This window comes from Balaenoptera musculus, chromosome X (assembly GCF_009873245.2).
Source record: "Balaenoptera musculus isolate JJ_BM4_2016_0621 chromosome X, mBalMus1.pri.v3, whole genome shotgun sequence".
NCBI lineage: Eukaryota > Metazoa > Chordata > Mammalia > Artiodactyla > Balaenopteridae > Balaenoptera > Balaenoptera musculus.
The window spans coordinates 124,797,075-124,813,956 of record NC_045806.1 but is presented as its reverse complement, the minus strand read 5'-3'; the positions used below and the strand labels follow the sequence as shown (position 1 = coordinate 124,813,956).

At 53.1% G+C, this 16,882-nt stretch overlaps 1 protein-coding gene across 1 annotated transcript in view; it reads right to left on the bottom strand.

The window, feature by feature from the left end:
* MAMLD1 (mastermind like domain containing 1) overlaps positions 1-16,554 on the bottom strand; it is a 115,179-nt gene extending 98,625 nt beyond the window's left edge. The window contains exon 1 of the mRNA XM_036840451.1: positions 16,472-16,554. The gene's annotated coding sequence lies outside the window, so the exon portion shown is untranslated. The remainder of the gene's footprint in view (positions 1-16,471) is intronic.
* Positions 16,555-16,882: the final 328 nt, after the last annotated feature.

The window sequence follows — 16,882 nt, the reverse complement described above, 5'->3', positions numbered from 1 at the left end:
GTGGATTCTTAACCACTGCGCCACCAGGGAAGTCCCAACTTTTCTTGAAGTCTGAATTTGTCAAGCTAAAACTTAAATTTAAAAAGCTTAGAAGTGATCAATTAACCCACCAGAGAGATGGTGTAGACTAGAGGCCTGAGGGCCAACCATTAGAAAATATTCACAGTTGATGCATGGGTTTACAAGAGGCAACGGGACAGGAGTCTCAGGTACACACAGGCATTCGGGGAATGCTAACTGATGTTTTGATAAATTTCAAGTCAAAACTGGAGCCTCTTCCCAACAAACGACCTGTCTCCAATGACCCTCAAACCCGGCTTAGTGTGGCGGACAATGGCTGGTCCACTGAACTCCCTCTAGGTCTGCATTCAGAACCCAGAACACGAGGCAGAAAAACTGAGAATCCGAGGGCTCATTTCCGGTAGAGCCAATTTGGAGAATGGATGGATGGATGGATGGGTGGATGGATGGGTGGATGGATAGATGGACAGTAGACATATGAGACTTAAGATATAAAAGGCTACTAAATACCCATGGTGAAAAAACTTATGTAAGTTAATGATGATTAGCAATATTAGTTGTTTTAAATAATTTCAGCCCAGTCAGCAAAGAAAGCACTCTATAAAGTATAGTTCATCAGTGACCCGCTAAAATGAGAATGTTTAACTTGAATAGTCTAGTTGTGTGCTTTCCAATATGGTAGCCACTAACCGCATGTGGCTACTGAGCACTTGCAATGTGGTTAGTCTGAATTGAGATGTGCCGTAAGTGCAAACTATACACTGGAATGTGAGGACTTAGCATCATAAAACAAAAACTGTGTACAATATCTCAATAATTTTTGGACTGGTTACATGCTGAAATCATAATTTTAGATAGATTGGGTTAAATAAAACATGTTATTCAAATTAATTTCATGTTTCTTTTTTACTTTTTTAATGTGGCCACTAGAAAATTTTAAATTGTATATGTGTGGCTCGTATTTATGGCTTGCATTATATTTCTAGTGGGCAGAACTGGCCTAGTTGATAAATGGTTTTGCAAGTTTTTGCTCAAATCTTACCTTCTCATCAAGGTCCTTGCTGGCCACCCTATTTAAAAGTGTACCCTTGAGGTAAAAGACTTACACTCTGAGAACTCAACACTCAATAGAACATTGATAAATGAAACTGAAGATGATTCAAAGAAATGGAAAGATATCCTATGCTCTTGGATTAGAAGAATTAACATTGTTAAAATGGCCATACTACCCAAAGCAATCTACAGACTTAATGCCATCCCTATCAAATTACCCATGACATTTCTCACAGAACTGGAACACATAATCCTAAAATTTATATGGAACTGCAAAAGACCCAGAATTGACAAAGCAATCATGAGGAAAAAGAACAAAGCTGGAGGCATAACCCTCCCAGACTTCAGACAATACTACAAAGCTACAGTAATGAAAACAGTGTGGTAGTGGCACAAAAACAAACACAGAGATCAATGGAACAGAAGAATCGAGCCCAGAAATAAACCCACACACCTATGGTCAATTAATTTTAGACAAAGGAGGCAAGACTATGCAATGGAGAAAAGACAGTCTCTTCAGCAAGTGGTGTTGGGAAAGCTGGACAACCGCATGTAAATCAATGAACTTAGAACACACCCTCACACCATACACAAAAAGAAACTCTCAAAATAGCTTAAAAACTTAAATATAAGACATGACAGCATAAAACTCCTAGAAGAGAACATAGGCAGAACACTCTCTGACATAAATCGCAACAATATTTTTTGGATCTGTCTCCTAGAGTAATGGAAATAAAAGCAAAAATAAACAAATGGGACCTAATTAAACTTAAAAGCTTTTGCACAGCAAACTACAAACAAAATGAATTGGAATGGGAGAAAATATTTGCAAGCAATGTGACCAACAAGGGATTAATCTCCAAAATATACAAACAGCTCATACAGCTCAGTATCAAAAAAAAAATCCAATCAAAAAATGGACAGAAGACCTAAATAGACATCTCTCCAAAGAAGACACACAGATGGTAAACAGGCACATGAAAAGATGCTCAATATTGCTAATTATTGGAGAAATGCAAATCAAAAGTACAATGAGGTATCACCTCACACCGGCTAGAATGGCCATGATCAAAAAATCTACAAATAATAAATGCTGGAGAAGGTGTGGAGAAAAGGGAACCCTCCTACACTGTTGGTGGGAATGTAAATTGGTGTAGCCACTATGGAGAACAGTATGGAGGTTCATTAAAAAACTAAAAATAGAGTTGCCATATGATCCAGCAATCCCACTCCTGGGCATATATCCGGAAAAGACAAGAACTCTAATTTGAAAAGATACATGCACCCCAATGTTCACAGCAGCACTGTTTACAATAGTCAAGACATGGAAACAACCTAAGTGCCCACTGACAGATGAATAAATAAAGATGTGGTATATATACACAATGGAATATTACTCAACCCTTAAAAATAAGAATGAAACATTGCCATTTGCAGCAACATGCATGGACCTAGAGCTTATCATACTAAATAAGTCAGACAGAAAGACAAATATCATGTGATATCACTTATATGTGGAATCTAGAAAAATGATACAGATGAACTTATTTGCAAAGCAGAAACAGACTCACAGACATAGAAAACAAACTTATGGTTACCAAATGGGAAAAGGGTGGGGGAAGGATAAATTAGGAGTATGGGATTAGCAGATAAACTAACATATATAAAATAGACAAGCAACAAGGTTCTACTGTATAGCACAGAGAACTATCTTCAATATCTTGTAATAAACTACAATGGAAAAGACTCTGAAAAAGAATAGTTGCTGTACACCAGAAACTAACACAGCATTGTAAATCAACTATACTTCAATAGAAAAAAAAATAAAGTACCTCCTAAGGAGAAAAAAAAAAAGTGCACCCTGACGCGACATCCCCCAACTCCCTTCCCTGATTTATTCTGCTTCAAGACACATCACCTCAAACATACTACAGTTTTTACTTATTAATCTTGCCTATTGTTGGTCTCCCCCACTAGACTATCATCCATGAGGCTTTTTGTGTTTTGTTCACGCTTGTATCCATGACACATCATTAACTGGCGTAAGTTCTTTCACCTTGGGTATTTTTTTTCAATTTATTTATTTATTTATTTTTATTTTTGGCTGTGTTGGGTCTTCGCCGCTGTGCACGGGCCTTCTCTAGTTGCAGCGAGCAGTGCGCGGGCTTCTCATTGTCGTGGCCTCTCCCGCCGCACAGCACGGGCTCCAGGCGCACAGGCTTCAGTTGTTGTGGCTCGTGGGCTCTAGAGCGCAGGCTCGGTAGCTGTGGCGCACGGGCTTAGCTGCTCCGCAGCATGTGGGATCTTCCCGGGCCAGGGATCAAACCCGTGTCCCCTGCATTGGCAGGTGGACTCCCAACCACTGCGCCACCAGGGAAGCCCCACCTTGGGTATTTAGTAGCCTTTTACATCTTAACTCTCATGTATCTGCTTATTCTTCCTTCCATCCATCTGTCCACCCATCTATCCCCATCCATCCATTTTCCAACAGTGCCTGGCACATAGTAGACACACACACAAAATCTTTGCTGAATCAATCTTTCAAAATGACTTCTGACCAGTTCCTGAATTGACCAGCATCCAAGTTCCAGTTTCATCCTGACCCCGCCTTTCCTGCTGTTCAAGTGGCAGAGGAGAGGCAGCCCCATGCGCCCTCCCCCCCACCCACCTGAGAAGGTCCACAGGAGAGAGGAGGGTCTTGGGCACTGCCCTCCTTTCCGACCTCCCTTTTTGCTTTGATTTCAAGGCCAAAGCTCTTTAATCTGTGTGAGGGGAGGGAACAGATACATTTTTCCGAAAGGCAGACAGCCATCAGGAACTATGTGGGCAGAGAAGCACATATACTTAAAAGTGCCAGAGCATTTCTTTTTTTTTTTGGACTTGTCTCCCTTCCTCTTTCAGACAATCACTGAATTTTACCACTAGAAAAGATTTAAAGGTAATATACTCCACTGGTCAAATCATATTCTCCAAATAGAACAATCCAATCCAATGAGAGGAAAATCTCAGAGAGTCCGCCATCCCTCTAGCCAGCCCCTCATTGTAGCCAAGGGAACCACGGGGCCCAGAGAGGGAAAGGGACTCATCCAAGGCCACACAGTGAGGCAGCAGAGCTGAGCCTGGCACCCAGGCTGCCTCCCTCCCAGACCAGGCCCTCCCGGACTCTGCATCCCCACACAGGTCCTATTCCAGGACAGAGGGGGTGGTGGCCTGGCCCAGACAAGAGGTGGTTGGGCCGGGACCAAGAGAAACAGTCCCAGAGCTGGTGGCCGTGTGGGGATGAGCGGGCAGCTTTTGTCATAAGCACCCCATGAACCACAGGTGGCCAACACATTTCTGTGATTTGAAAACAAACAAATACGCAAACTTGGCGAGTACTATGGTGCAAAAGCTTCTTCTAGACAAGACAAACTGTTACTCATTACAAAAATCAGGGTGGGGTGGCTTGTTTTTTCATAGTGAAAATTAGCAAGTATGAAGTTAAAACGAAAACATCCTATATGTTTAAATTAAAATCATTTCAAATAATAAGCCGCCAACGACCACCCCTCCAATTATTAAAAAAAAATCTGGTTTATTTAAAATTAAGGGCAACAAAGGTATTTACTTTAGCTGAGACCAACTCGGATGCTGGGGGCAGAAATGGGGACAAAAATCCCTTTTTTGGTAAGCTGCTATCTGATTGCTAGAAATGAAAATCTCTGTCCTTTATTCTGCTGACTGCAGGCCCATCCCAGCTGGAAGACCGTATGCTTCTTCTGTAAGGGTCTGTGACCTACGGGGTGGGGCAAACAGCCCCCAGGTGGGCTGACAGCAGGAGTGCCTGAGCCCTGGGCCAGCACCCTCACGTGCAAAACCAGGGATATCTAAGGGAACTTGTGGTTTCCCCGTTCTTTGGCCCTACATAAACCCATATCCACTTTTTGTCTTTACCCAAACTTCTGGAAGTGTTCTTGTCTCTGTAACAGTCATAGCCACGACCTACCAAAGTGAAATGAAACCCCACGCTTTCAAGTCTCAGGTCATTTCAAATAGAACAAATTATGATTTATGCTTTTCAAATACTGTAATTAACTTAGAGTTTAATTTGCAACTCAGAGAATCATGAAATGGCAGAGGGGGAGGAGCCTTCAGACGTCCCTAGTCAATTCCTTCACTGCACAGATGGGGAAACTGAGGCTCCCAGCTGGACCTGGAGCACATGTTGGCCAACCCCCAGGTGAACAGTCTTCCCACTGTGGCACTAGGGACCCTCCCAGACTCAGAAATTTGGATGTAAACAGGGACTCTTCCAAAGGGCAAGGACCAACTGCCATACTTTCCGATTTAAGAAGCACTGTTGTTTCGGTTGATTATGTGACGATGCCTGAAATTGCTGGGTGGCACCTGCTTTCCAGTGACCTGCACAATTCCTTCCCCTCCAGGTTAACAATGAAGCTAAGGCCGAGACACTCCAGCAAAGGACAGGAAATGGGCAGCACGCCACATGATGGGCCGGTACCAAACATCATCATCGTCTCCACTGACCCAGCCCTGGCAAATCTGGCTGCTTTAATGAAAGAAAGAAAGGGTGGGAGGAACACCTCAACCTGTCTGCAAGCCAGCTCGAAGCCAACCAGCTCTCTTCTTTACAAAGGAGAGGGGAAGCCCAAGCTCCTAGCAACACACTCTCTTCCAAAAGGTTCCTAACCTGGGGCTGTGGGGAGGGGGAGAAACAGCTCTACAGAGCCGCCGAGCGGCCAGGATCATCGTCTGAGGGTTCCAAAGGGCTTTCCAGACCTGCTACTGACTCTCTCGAGCTGACCCTGATGACTGGAGCATTCCCAGGTGAATCCGATGACGGGCTTGTATTTTTAAGAGGAGAAAGACACTATTGTGAGGACCCGGAGAGCCTGGAGGGAGCACAGGCCCCACAGGGGCCAAGGACATGTCTTCTTGGCTGGCCCCTGACTTGTCCTGTGACCTTGGGGAAGCACTGAGCCCTCCCAGGGCCTCAGTTTCGCCATCTGTGATTTACGGGCCCTCCTGGCCTTGCCAGGCAGATCCCGCCCAATGCGGCTTCTCTCCAAGGAGAACACGACGCTCTTCTCCCTCAGGACACGGCCCTAGACAGATCCCAGGCAGGTCCACTACCCATCTTTCACCAGGAGCTGGCCAGACTTTTTTGGTGATTTGGCGGGGGAGAGTCAAGGATCCACTTTGGCCTCCAGGTGTGACAGTACTGGACTGTGGAAGACTGAACCCAACCATTTGCCTTCTCAGATCCCGTTTGCTAACTTCCGTGGCAGGCAGACGCGGAGCTCCTCCAGGGCACGGGGCCGGGGACACACCCCCTGCCCCCACTCCAGAGCCAAGGAGGGCTGGGCAAGCAGGACCCCTAACCAGGTGTGGCCTCGGGAGCGGTCTAGATCCCAAGACACACATGCCCTTGCAGGGCCCTCCCAAGCCAGAAACTCTTTTATACTCGTTTGCCTGGGTGTAACTTATGTAAGGTCAAAAGAAGGGACAAAAAGACTGTTCACGTCAAAAGAGACCTGCCTTTCTTTTGTTTAATTTCTCAGGCCAAATGGTAAGTCAGTAACCCAAGAGTGTGGCCGAGCTTGCCGTTTGCAAGACGGACTCTCCAACACCATCTAGTTGGAATCTCCCATGATGCCATTGCACTGGGCGGGGCCAGCCTTCTCATATTCCCACCTGACAAGTGAGGACACTGAGGGCAGGTTCATGGACCTGGTTAAAATCCCGCAGCTGGCCAACGCCAGGCACCAATGGCAAAGCGCACTGTTCTTCGCACCACAGCACAGCGTTTCTGCCCGTGTGGTAACCAGCGGTGACCCCGCAATCCGGCACAGCCCAAGGCACCATGCTGAGGTGTTCTTAACCTGTCTCGAAGGATCCCTGAGGGAACCATGAATGGGCTTCTAGAAGGGTCTATGAGCCCCTGCAATTAGACGCAACATTGCATATAATTCGCAAAGAAGTCCGTGACCCACAAAAGGCAAAGAGCTGCCCCTGCCCCAGAGAGACAGGAATCAGTTTTGTTATGATCTGGGTCTCAGGAGACCAGCTAAGGTCGGCTTCCCTGAAATCAACCTCAGAAGAGGCTTGGCAGCCAGGTGATCCTGGCCGTGTTCCAATCTCATGGACAGAACCAGCTTTACGTGGGCAAGATGCCACTTGGGGGGGCCCAGAGGCCCTCTCTAACCCTTGAACCCCTCCTACCTGAGCACTGAAGAGCACGTGCTCTCCAAGGCATGGCAACCCTTACGTACCATAATTCAAGTCAGAGGTTCCAGATTCTCCCAAGGAAGGGCTGAGGATGGTGCCTTTGCGGCTAAGGGAGAGGGGACAGGTCTAGGACCCAGGAAGGGAAAAATGGGGGGACTGAACCCAAACGAGTTTGCTTAGAATTTTGCAAAGGGCCAACCCCAAGGCATGACCGAAAAGGCCAGGCAGCCTGTCCTCAGCCATGGGGGGAACAAGGGCTGCTGACTTAGCCCTTTCTATCTGGGTCCCGCCTTCCAGAAAGGATGGGCTGAGAATACTAAGAGAAACAATGTCAGCATCTTGTTTTTGACTCCTGGGACAAAACGTGCTCTAAAAGGCAAAGCGCCTCTCCTTTCTGGGAGGAAATGAAGAGCGATCATGCTTCTCGGCTCCTGAGATAGGGGTGCGAGTGTACGAGTCTGGCTCTCCACGACTGCCGGGCCGGGAGGCGAAGCCCCACGACTGGCTCACCCGCTCGGCACTCTCATCCCACAGGTCTATTTCCGTGCACTTGGAAAGAGGAAGCAAAGGATGCTGCGAAGGCCTCCTGCCCCGGGTCTGAGAAGCCAGACTTTCCAGCCACCCCGGGGTGGGGAACGGGCCTCTGACCGCCACAGTCGCTGCCGCTGTTTGGGGAGGGCTGCTGCTCGGGCGGGGGTGGGGCGCGGGGAGGAGGAGGGAGATCAGCCTGCTTGGAGAACCCCTGTAAGCTTCATCTTGCAATTTCCCTGTCGCTGCGCTCTGAATGGGTTCTGCCTCGGGAGCAGGCCCTCGGGAGGCTCCAATTTGATAATGGCCTCACCTCTACTGAGGGTACAGACCTCACCACCTTGCCCTATTAGCGGGCAGGAAGCGCCTCCAGGCTGCCCTCCCGTGCAGGGCATTAGTCACGCTCCAAAGGCAACACACGGGCCATGCGTCGGGAGCACTGGCTGCCCCAGTGGGACTGATGTGGTGACTCTCCCATATTTTCAGGGCTCATTTTGAGGGCTGCGAGGACCACGATAATAATATACAATCATAGCACATAACCATAATACTCTGTACCCCATCGCTGGGGGATCACTAGAAACAACCAGATTGTTCACTTTCATTCGAACGTCAGCACCATTATTTTAACACTAAGTGTGTCCGATTTGACTCCGTATCCCCCCCAGACGAATTTGAGAGCGGCGGCGAAACCAAATGGCATACTTCTTTGAGCTTTTGTTATAACATGTTTGTGCAGCAAACTGCGAAGAAAATGTAGTAATTAGAGGTTAAATTAATCCTTGACAGACAAGCGGCTTAGAAACGCCCTCCGCCCCAAACCCAGCATAACGCACGCCAGTCTTTGAGAATTAGACACGCAAAGCATGTGACGCTGGCAACTGCACCGAAACTACTCTCCCACTTAAAATTCCGAGGTCGGCGCTGCAACTTCCAGAGACAGATCTTGACACTGAGATCTCATTAAGAGCAAAACCCAAACAACCGTCGCCACTGCCAACAGAGCCCACCCAGCCAAGCCCTCCAAGAGGCTGGCGGCCCAACTCTCTGTCAGCAACTTGAAAACAAGACATGACACACGCCTTTTGGAGGCACCAAAGCCTGGGCCCCAGTCTGATCCTTCATTTACAACCTCCGATTTCAACTGGTTCTAAGCTTTGGCTTCTGATGCCAGCATGGCCCTCCGCCATCCTAACAATGCTAAGCAAAGCACACACCGATCCAGGGCAAATCACGTTACCCCACAATTAAACGTGGTTCTTCTCCACGCGCTGCATCTCCTGTCATATCTGCTCTTCCTCAAAAAGGGAAGCCCGTGTGCCCACAGCATGGGTGCCAAGTGGGCATTCCGGACCCAAGTACTTGACTGAGAGCAGGAGACCGGAGTTCTATCTCCTTAGGGCTCCCCTCACTGTGTCTCCTCAGGAAAGTCGGGCCCCCTCTCTGGGCCCCCGTTTTTCTTTTGTAAAGTCACAGGGCTTTACTCCTCCAGCTTGAAAATTCTTTCAGCATCTGAGTATGTAGGTGCCTTGATTCATCTATGCCAGCTAGGTGCACGAACTCGGGTCAGCTGGCTACTGGGCCCGCGAAAAGGAAGGCAAAGCTGGATCCTCTCCCCCTCGCCCTCCATGTCATATGGGGGTTTCAGGTTCAAACGCTGGGCAAAACAGAAAAGCACTGTTAGGGATGGGGGAGGGGGACTCGGGACAACTGGACAGAGGACCCGAGGTTGTCCGAAGCATTCAGGATGACTTGACTTGGTTTTTGTCCTGTCTTCAGTTCCCAAAGGCCCACACTTCCCCTCCAAAGAGGGAAGGCACCAGCCGGGGCCACCAGGCCCTTCCGACGCAGATGCCATTCACTATCTCAGGCCCCGCGGCGTCCAGTGGCTTCTTCTGGAATCATCAGAAATGTGTCCCTGTGGCCTCGAGTCCAGGTACTCCCACAGGTGGAGGAAAGGGGGAAGCACGTGATGAAATCCCACGATCGGCCCCATCCTCCTCTGGGCCTCGGGGAACAATTCTCAGTCTTAAGAAAGTGGCATTTCCCAAACCGCACTTAATAGTTATTTACTGGGCAGAGCCAGCAGCAGGGCACACCGGGAGGGGAAGGTGGCTGGGACCCCACTTCGAGGCTGGGACTGGGCTGTATGTAAAGGGGCGCTGTGTGCGCCAGGGTCAGAGGGCAGCCGGGGTGGGACTTAAGCCCTGTCTCTGGAAGCCTTCACTCTGCAGAGCCCACAGTCAGCAAAGCCCCTCGCTATGCCTCACTCCGGGGGAGCTTTCTGGGCTGTGACAAGTCTGATTGCTTTGGAAATTATGAAGAGGTCAGATGTTAGGTGGGGGGACTTGAGGCCCTAAGGAAACTGGAGAGGTTCTGTGAATGGGGAGAAAAAAGAAAGCAATGGGGTGGGGGAGGGAGGGAACCCCAACTTTTTGCTTCCATCCTCTCCCCTGGAAGAAAATGCTCCTGGGGCTTCAGTTGCCCAGGCTGGTCATTTGTGAGCAGGACCCCACTGGGACTGTGCATCGAAATCGTCCCAGGTAAACCGTGTAACACAAGCCACGCCCCTCATCCCCACAGGGACCCGCCCCAGACTTGCTGCCCGAGGGCTCCCCGCTGTTCCTCCTTTGCTACATTTGCAGATGAAATGATGACACAGTCATGACAGAAACAAGTAATAAGCACTGCCATAAAACCCCGTCAGGTTCATACAGATTTATGAAGTTTCTCTCCTCAAAGTCCGGAAGATGTTTCAGGACTCAATGTCTGAAAAATCAGACTGTTCCAACTGAGCTTCGTGACGCCGCTTTCCTGCCGTACAGTTGACTGCTGCTGCCTAGGTTACCTCGGTGGCTGGCGTTGTGAGAGGTGTATGATGGGAATTGGTTTATTGTGCTGATCCATAGTAACTGACTCCTGTTCCCCCATCATTTATCTCCCTCCCCAGCACATCTGGGTCGGTCTATTCACACTCTCAGCATTCTATCTGCTCCAACAAACACTCAGCCTTTTCTGCTTGGATAAGGAGATTTTTTAGTTACATCCATTATATGTGTATCAACATTTATGGCAGCAAGATAATTGCCAAAGAGCTCAGAGGATAAAAGGTCCTCCTTCATAATGTCTACCCCCCCCATCCGTTAAAAAAAAATCAATATTAACATCAAGCAGGACAGTGGCAGATTCTTGCATGGCTGCTGCGTCCTCCAAGTTGGTAATGTGATTTTTAAAAAATACCCAGGTGGACTAGGAAGAAACGGTTCAGCACTGAGTTCAGAGCCCGCACTCCAGTGGGGCACGTGTGTGGAGACGGAAGGCCTTTTTGTCCTTGAAACCTTTGCTGAATAACTGCAAAGCAGCAAATCTGTTCTACATTAGATGAGTCCTTTGGAAACATGCCAGTCTAATTTCAGAGAGTTTGGATCCCGTTAACTGGAAACCAACCCGATGATGAGAAGGCCTGCCGTCAGTAGGTCCTGAGACCACCGGATTAAGGGTACCGAACAGGAAGCCCTCAGGGTTGCTTCCCAGCCTCCACCATCCAGGCTTCTGGGTTAGATGTTCACATGGGTGAAAGATACAGAGAGGGAACAATTCCGACTTCTATGTTGTTTGGATTGGCCTTCTGTCCTTTTTTCCTCCTCCCTCTTCTCGCTGCCCCTCAAAATCTCAGTCCCATTTCTTTATCAATCTAGCTGCTTTCCCCCACAGCATTTCATTTTCCCAGAAAATGACTATTTCATTCACAAATCACAGTATGTTAGAGCTGGAAGGGACTCGGACTCCGAGGTCACGGTGGTAGGGGGACAAGGAGGGAGGACTGACTTGCCCAAGACCACTGTGCTAATTAGTTGGGAGACTGTTCTAGAACACAAGTTTCTCAGCTCCTAGGCTAATTATCTCTCCGACGCAGCGCTGCAGAAAGAAAAAATCAGAATCATAAAAAAAGTTTACTGCAGATAGGAAGCCCCCTTAAAGGAGGAGAGTGATTCTACTGTCAGAAGGACCACTTGCCTTAAGATCAGTTTCTGCCCATTTCAGAAGCCTAAACAGCAATTGAGTTTCCTAGGGATGATCTATTAACAGGTGCATTTTAAGCCTTTAGGTGATCCACTTAAAAGGGAAAAAAATGATATTAAAGGTGCTGGCCAAGCTTGACAAAATCCCTTTCCTTAGTGAAAAGAATCAACAACAGTAAATCTCCTACCTTAAGATGCAATGAATGTATGGCCCCGCTCCCACCCAAGCAACAGGCTATTTCCTGGTTGAGTTTAAAAATTCAATGACGTTCCTGTTTCAACCCACACATCTGTGTCACTGTCAGCGTCAGTGGCAGGAAAACAGACGAAGTCACCCTTTGCTAATGATTTCCTAACATGGAATTTCCTCGTATCTCCTCAAGCCTTTCTTCTTCCAATGCCAAACTGTTTTTTTTTTCCCCCTTCTCTAACACACTGTACTGAAGGAAAACTGAAAATGGTCACAGCCGGAAGAGGATGATTTTTAAGGAGATCTTATAAGGAAGAGCTGCAGCTCTTTGTGATATTTTTTAGGGGTGGGGAGAGAACTGCTAGTTTTTCTAAAGCCAGTACCAACAAAACAGACTTCCTCCTGGGCATCTGGGAATCTCTCAGTCTGGCTCTCTTTCCCTTTTCCCGCCTCCTTCCCAAGTTCCACTTTGGGCAACGTTCGTACATCAGTGTGGAAGGAAACACACTCAAACGCTGGAGGCACACGTGGGGTGAGGCCAAGGCAGCCCTCAGGGCAGGGGACCAGCTTTGGAGAACTACCAAAGCACAAAGCAATATAGGAGCCCATCACGTTTCTCCTCTGGAGAATATCCTATTTAATATGCAAACTGGTCATCAAGAGAAAAGAGGGCTGTTACTTTAAGGGGAAGACGCTGATTAGCTGCTCTGGCTGGCAGCAAACAGCTGGTCTGTCCGGCAGGTTCAAGGCCATTTCAGCTTCTCTCTTATGGAGGCACCATATGTTCCATCTCGCACATCAGCAGCTTTATTTTCCAATGATCTTGTTCCAGAAGGGAAGCACAAAGGGGGAGGAGAAGGTAGAGCCCACAGTTTACCCTTTGAGTACTTTCTTGTGGTTTTAGATGCAGTTGGGATGTGTGTGTTTCGAGGGTGGGGGGAGTGAACGCTTCCCCTTCTGTTCCAAAGACCAGAGAACAAATGTTCGACCAGCACTTACGAATACCCTCCAGAGATCGGAGGAGAGCGCAGTAGGGGAAAGATATGTGAAACAGCACACACACTGTGTCGCCGGGAGATTAAATGGGAAGAGGGGGTGGAGCAGGCGAGAGACCGGGAGGAATTTGACTTCGCTCAGGAGACCTACCAGTCGAGTTTGGGCCCCGCCCACTTCTCCTTATTTGTCAATTTTTCTTATTGTCAGTATTCCCCTTCCGAACAAACTTTACAAGTAGAGAGGCGGACCGGTCCGGGGGGCGGGGGCGGGGCCGGCCAGGCCGACAGGCTGGCTAAAGGTTACTCCAAACATTATGTTTAACATTCCTCCGTGCAAGCCCGAGTTCCCGCAAGTTTGGGGGGCAGGGCAGGTGTAAGGGATAGGGGCCGGCTGAATCCTCACTCCAGCTAATGCCGGGAACCCGTGGGTGCTGGACACCCCCAAATGCAGGGCCTTGGCTCCGTCAGAGGCGGTAGGCTGACGCACGTTCCGGAGGTGCATCCTCGTCCCTACCGCCTGCCGAGCTACACGAGCCTCGGAGGTGGCAGTTCCAACGCCCTCCCTCCGTGCAAACAAAGAGGCCCCGCGGAGCGTTTGAGCCCCTGTGTAGGGGGTTGGGGGTGGCAGGAGGGCGCGGGAGGAGGGAGGAGTGCAGCCGCGGGGTGGCGTTAGCCTCAGAGTCGCCGCCGTCGTCTCAGCCGTCGTCTTGGCCACCGGCAGGTGCGACAGCCGCCCTGAGTCTAGGCGGCGAGGGGCGCGGGCTGCAAAGCGAAACCGAGGAAAGAGCGCCCCCTATGCCCGCGCCCGGCGAGCGCAGCGGCGAGCGGCGTCTGCCCAACCCGCCGAGCGTGCGCCGCCTCTGGCCTCCGCGCCGGCCCGCTAGCCGAGCCGCCCGCCCAGCCGTCCGGGCCGCGGGGGCCCTGGGTGTCCACCGCCCGGCTGCCGGGCGCGCTGCAGGCGCCAGGAGCCGGGGGCTCCCCACGCCTTCTGGGGTTCCCGCGGAGGGGCTTCGAAACTCAGCCTCCTCCCCACCGCCTACACTTGCCCTCCTGTCCCGGGCGGCTCGCCCCCGCCCCCTGCCTCTGCGTCCCTTTCCCCTTCCCTCTCTCCAGCCTCCAGGGAAACAAAGGGGCTTTTTATAAAGCGGATTGTCGGCGGCAGCAGCGGCGGCGGGGGTGGGAGGGAGGAGAGAATCTATAAAGACAAGAAGAGGTGGAGTGGGGGAAGAAGCTGCGCGGCCTCCGGGAGCCCCGAGCGGCGGCGGCGGCCGGGAAGCCCCAGCGGGAGCGAGGCCGACACCACCCGGCCCGTGGGCACCCGGGAGGCGGCCCGCGCCTGCGGAGGGCTGGGCTGCCCCGCTGCGATGCTGCCCTCCGGCTTGCCGCAGCCTGGGAACGGGATCGCCCGGCCGCGGGGCCCGGGCCGGCGGGGGCGGCGCGATCCCCGCGGGGGTCTCCCCCGGGAGACTCGGGCCCTCTTCCCAGCCAACTCTTTCGAAATTGCTCAGGCTCGGGGAGACTTTGCGTCTTTGTTCCAGCGCGACCGCCTCTCGTACGCCCGGCTCGCTCGCCCTCACAATGTCCCGGAGCTAGCCTTGGTTGGCTACCCGCAAAGGGCACGTTCGCCGTGGGGCCGGCGCCCTGGGGCGGGGGGGGGGGGATTCCTCCTGCTGCCAAAAATCGACAAGCCACCCCAGCAAGTGGAGTCGCTTCTCTCCACCTCCCTCAGCCATCCTGTGCTCCCGCCCGCGCACACTCTCCCACCCACACTCGGGGTGTCCCGCTCGGCCGCACCCAGCTGCAGAAGCGCGGCGGGGCGAAGCCCCCGGCCCGAAGTGCGTCTGTTTGCTCAGGTTCCGACGACTTCAGGGCAGTTTACTGCAAGCTAATCCTATTAGTGTCTGCTCAGTCCGAATTTAATCACGGATCAAAATAAGACCGTACGGCTAGCTTTCCAAGCAGCTTCGGACACGCTGCATCGGGACGGAGCCTGGCCGAGCCAACTGGCCGTGAAAAGTATTTGGCGGCGCTCCGGGGGGCTTCCCGCCCGCCCTCGCTGGCGCCGGGCGCCGGGCTGTGCTGCCGCTCCGAGGCCTGGGAGCTCGGGGCGCGGGGGCGCCGGGAGCTCCGGGCAGGAGCCCAGTCGGGGCTGCCTCGAGCCGCCAGCTCTGCTCGGGGCTGCTCTCCAGAGGAGAATTTGGCAGGGGAGGGAGCGAAAGGCGGCGGGCTCGGCGCGCGCACACTCCACACTCCCGCTCGGTGGCGGCAAACTGGGTACGGGTGGGGTTGGGGGAAATCCTGCGCCCAGCGCCCACTGCCGACTGGCCCGAGCTCTGGGAGCCGGTATGCGAAGGCAGCGTCGCCGATGGCATCCGGGCTGCGAGCGGCCCGGGGTGCGTCGGGTCGGAGCGGGAGCCTACCGGTAGCCCGGCGCGGCCGGGGGAGCCCTCGTGGCCCGCGCCCCTCTGCCTTCCCTCCTCGGTACTCGACTGCCCCTGCCCGATTCCAGAAGCCCGGCGGGCGCCGGGGTGCAGGCACAGGCCACGGTCCCGGGCGATGCGAGCTGCGCTCGGCTCGGCCCAGCCAGTCCGAGAAGGGGGCGACCACGCGCAGCGCCAGGTGGGCCGTGTGCTCGGAGCAAACTTTGGGGTCCCTCGGCTCTCGGTATCCCCGGGCCCCCGCTTCTCCGCGACGGGGACCACAAGTGCGGGCCACAAGTGCAGCCCGGCGCCCCCAGACCAGTCGGACCTCCCGCGCCCGCCCTCAGCCTTACCGTGCTGCGGAGCTCCCGCGGCGGCGGCGGCGGCGGCGGCGGCGGGGGCAGTGCCCGAGGGGCGGGCGGCCACCGGCGCGGGCAGCCTGGCCTCCGGCGCCCGCCGAGCGGCCCGGCCCGATTGCAGATCACCTCTGGCTAGCGGCCGGTGCCCCCGCGCCCGCCCGCGTCCGGCCGCTTCAGCTCGCAGCCAAGTTCATGCCGGCGGCGCTGCAGCGGCGGCCTCAATCTGCTCGCTCCATTCCCACCGCCCGGCTCCGCGCCGCGCGCCCGGAAGGTGGAGTTTCGGGGGTTTAAGTTACTGATAGGCATTTCTCACTGCTGTGTCACTCGGGGAGGAGGAGACACGCACGCCGCACACTCACACACCCTCACACTCGCGGCGACGAGCGGCTCTGGCCTTAAAGGGGAAGCCACGCCGCCCCGCCCGCGACCCCGCCGGCCCCGAGCCCCGAAACGCCGAGTTTCCAGGCCTGGAGGGGGCCGGGGTTAGCAGAAGCGCGGCGGCCGCCCGAGGGGCCTACCGGGCCCTCCGGTCACTCTTTAAAAGGGAAAGCGACCGCAGGCTGGCTTCGCCACGGTTGCCTCGTTTCTCCACTCAACTCGAGCCAGGGCAGCCGGGCAGCAGCGGGAGGGAAGGAAGGGGCACGGGCGCACTCACCTCGGTGGCTCCGCACGCAGCGGGAAGCGGTCGGTGTTTTAGGTGGCAGGTGGCCCGCCTAGACGGTGCGCTGCTGGCGAGAGGCGACAGCGGGGTGACCGTGCGCCCCCGGGCACGAGCGGATGGAGCTCGCCCGAGGGCGGCAGGCGGAGCCCCGCGCGCTCGGGAAGCCGGCTCACGGCAGGTAGACTTCCCGCTTCTGGGCCGAGCGAGCTGGTGAGCGGCGCGCGCCCCTGACGGACGCGGAACGAGCAGGGAGAGCGGGAGAGCCGGCGCTCACCGGCGACAGGGTCGGAGAGCGCTCCAGACGGACCGAGACCGAGGGAGACGAGAGACAGGGAGAGACCGAATCCCAGAGAGGCCCTGGCGAGAGAAAGAATGAGAGAGATGGCAGCTCCCCGAAGGACCCCG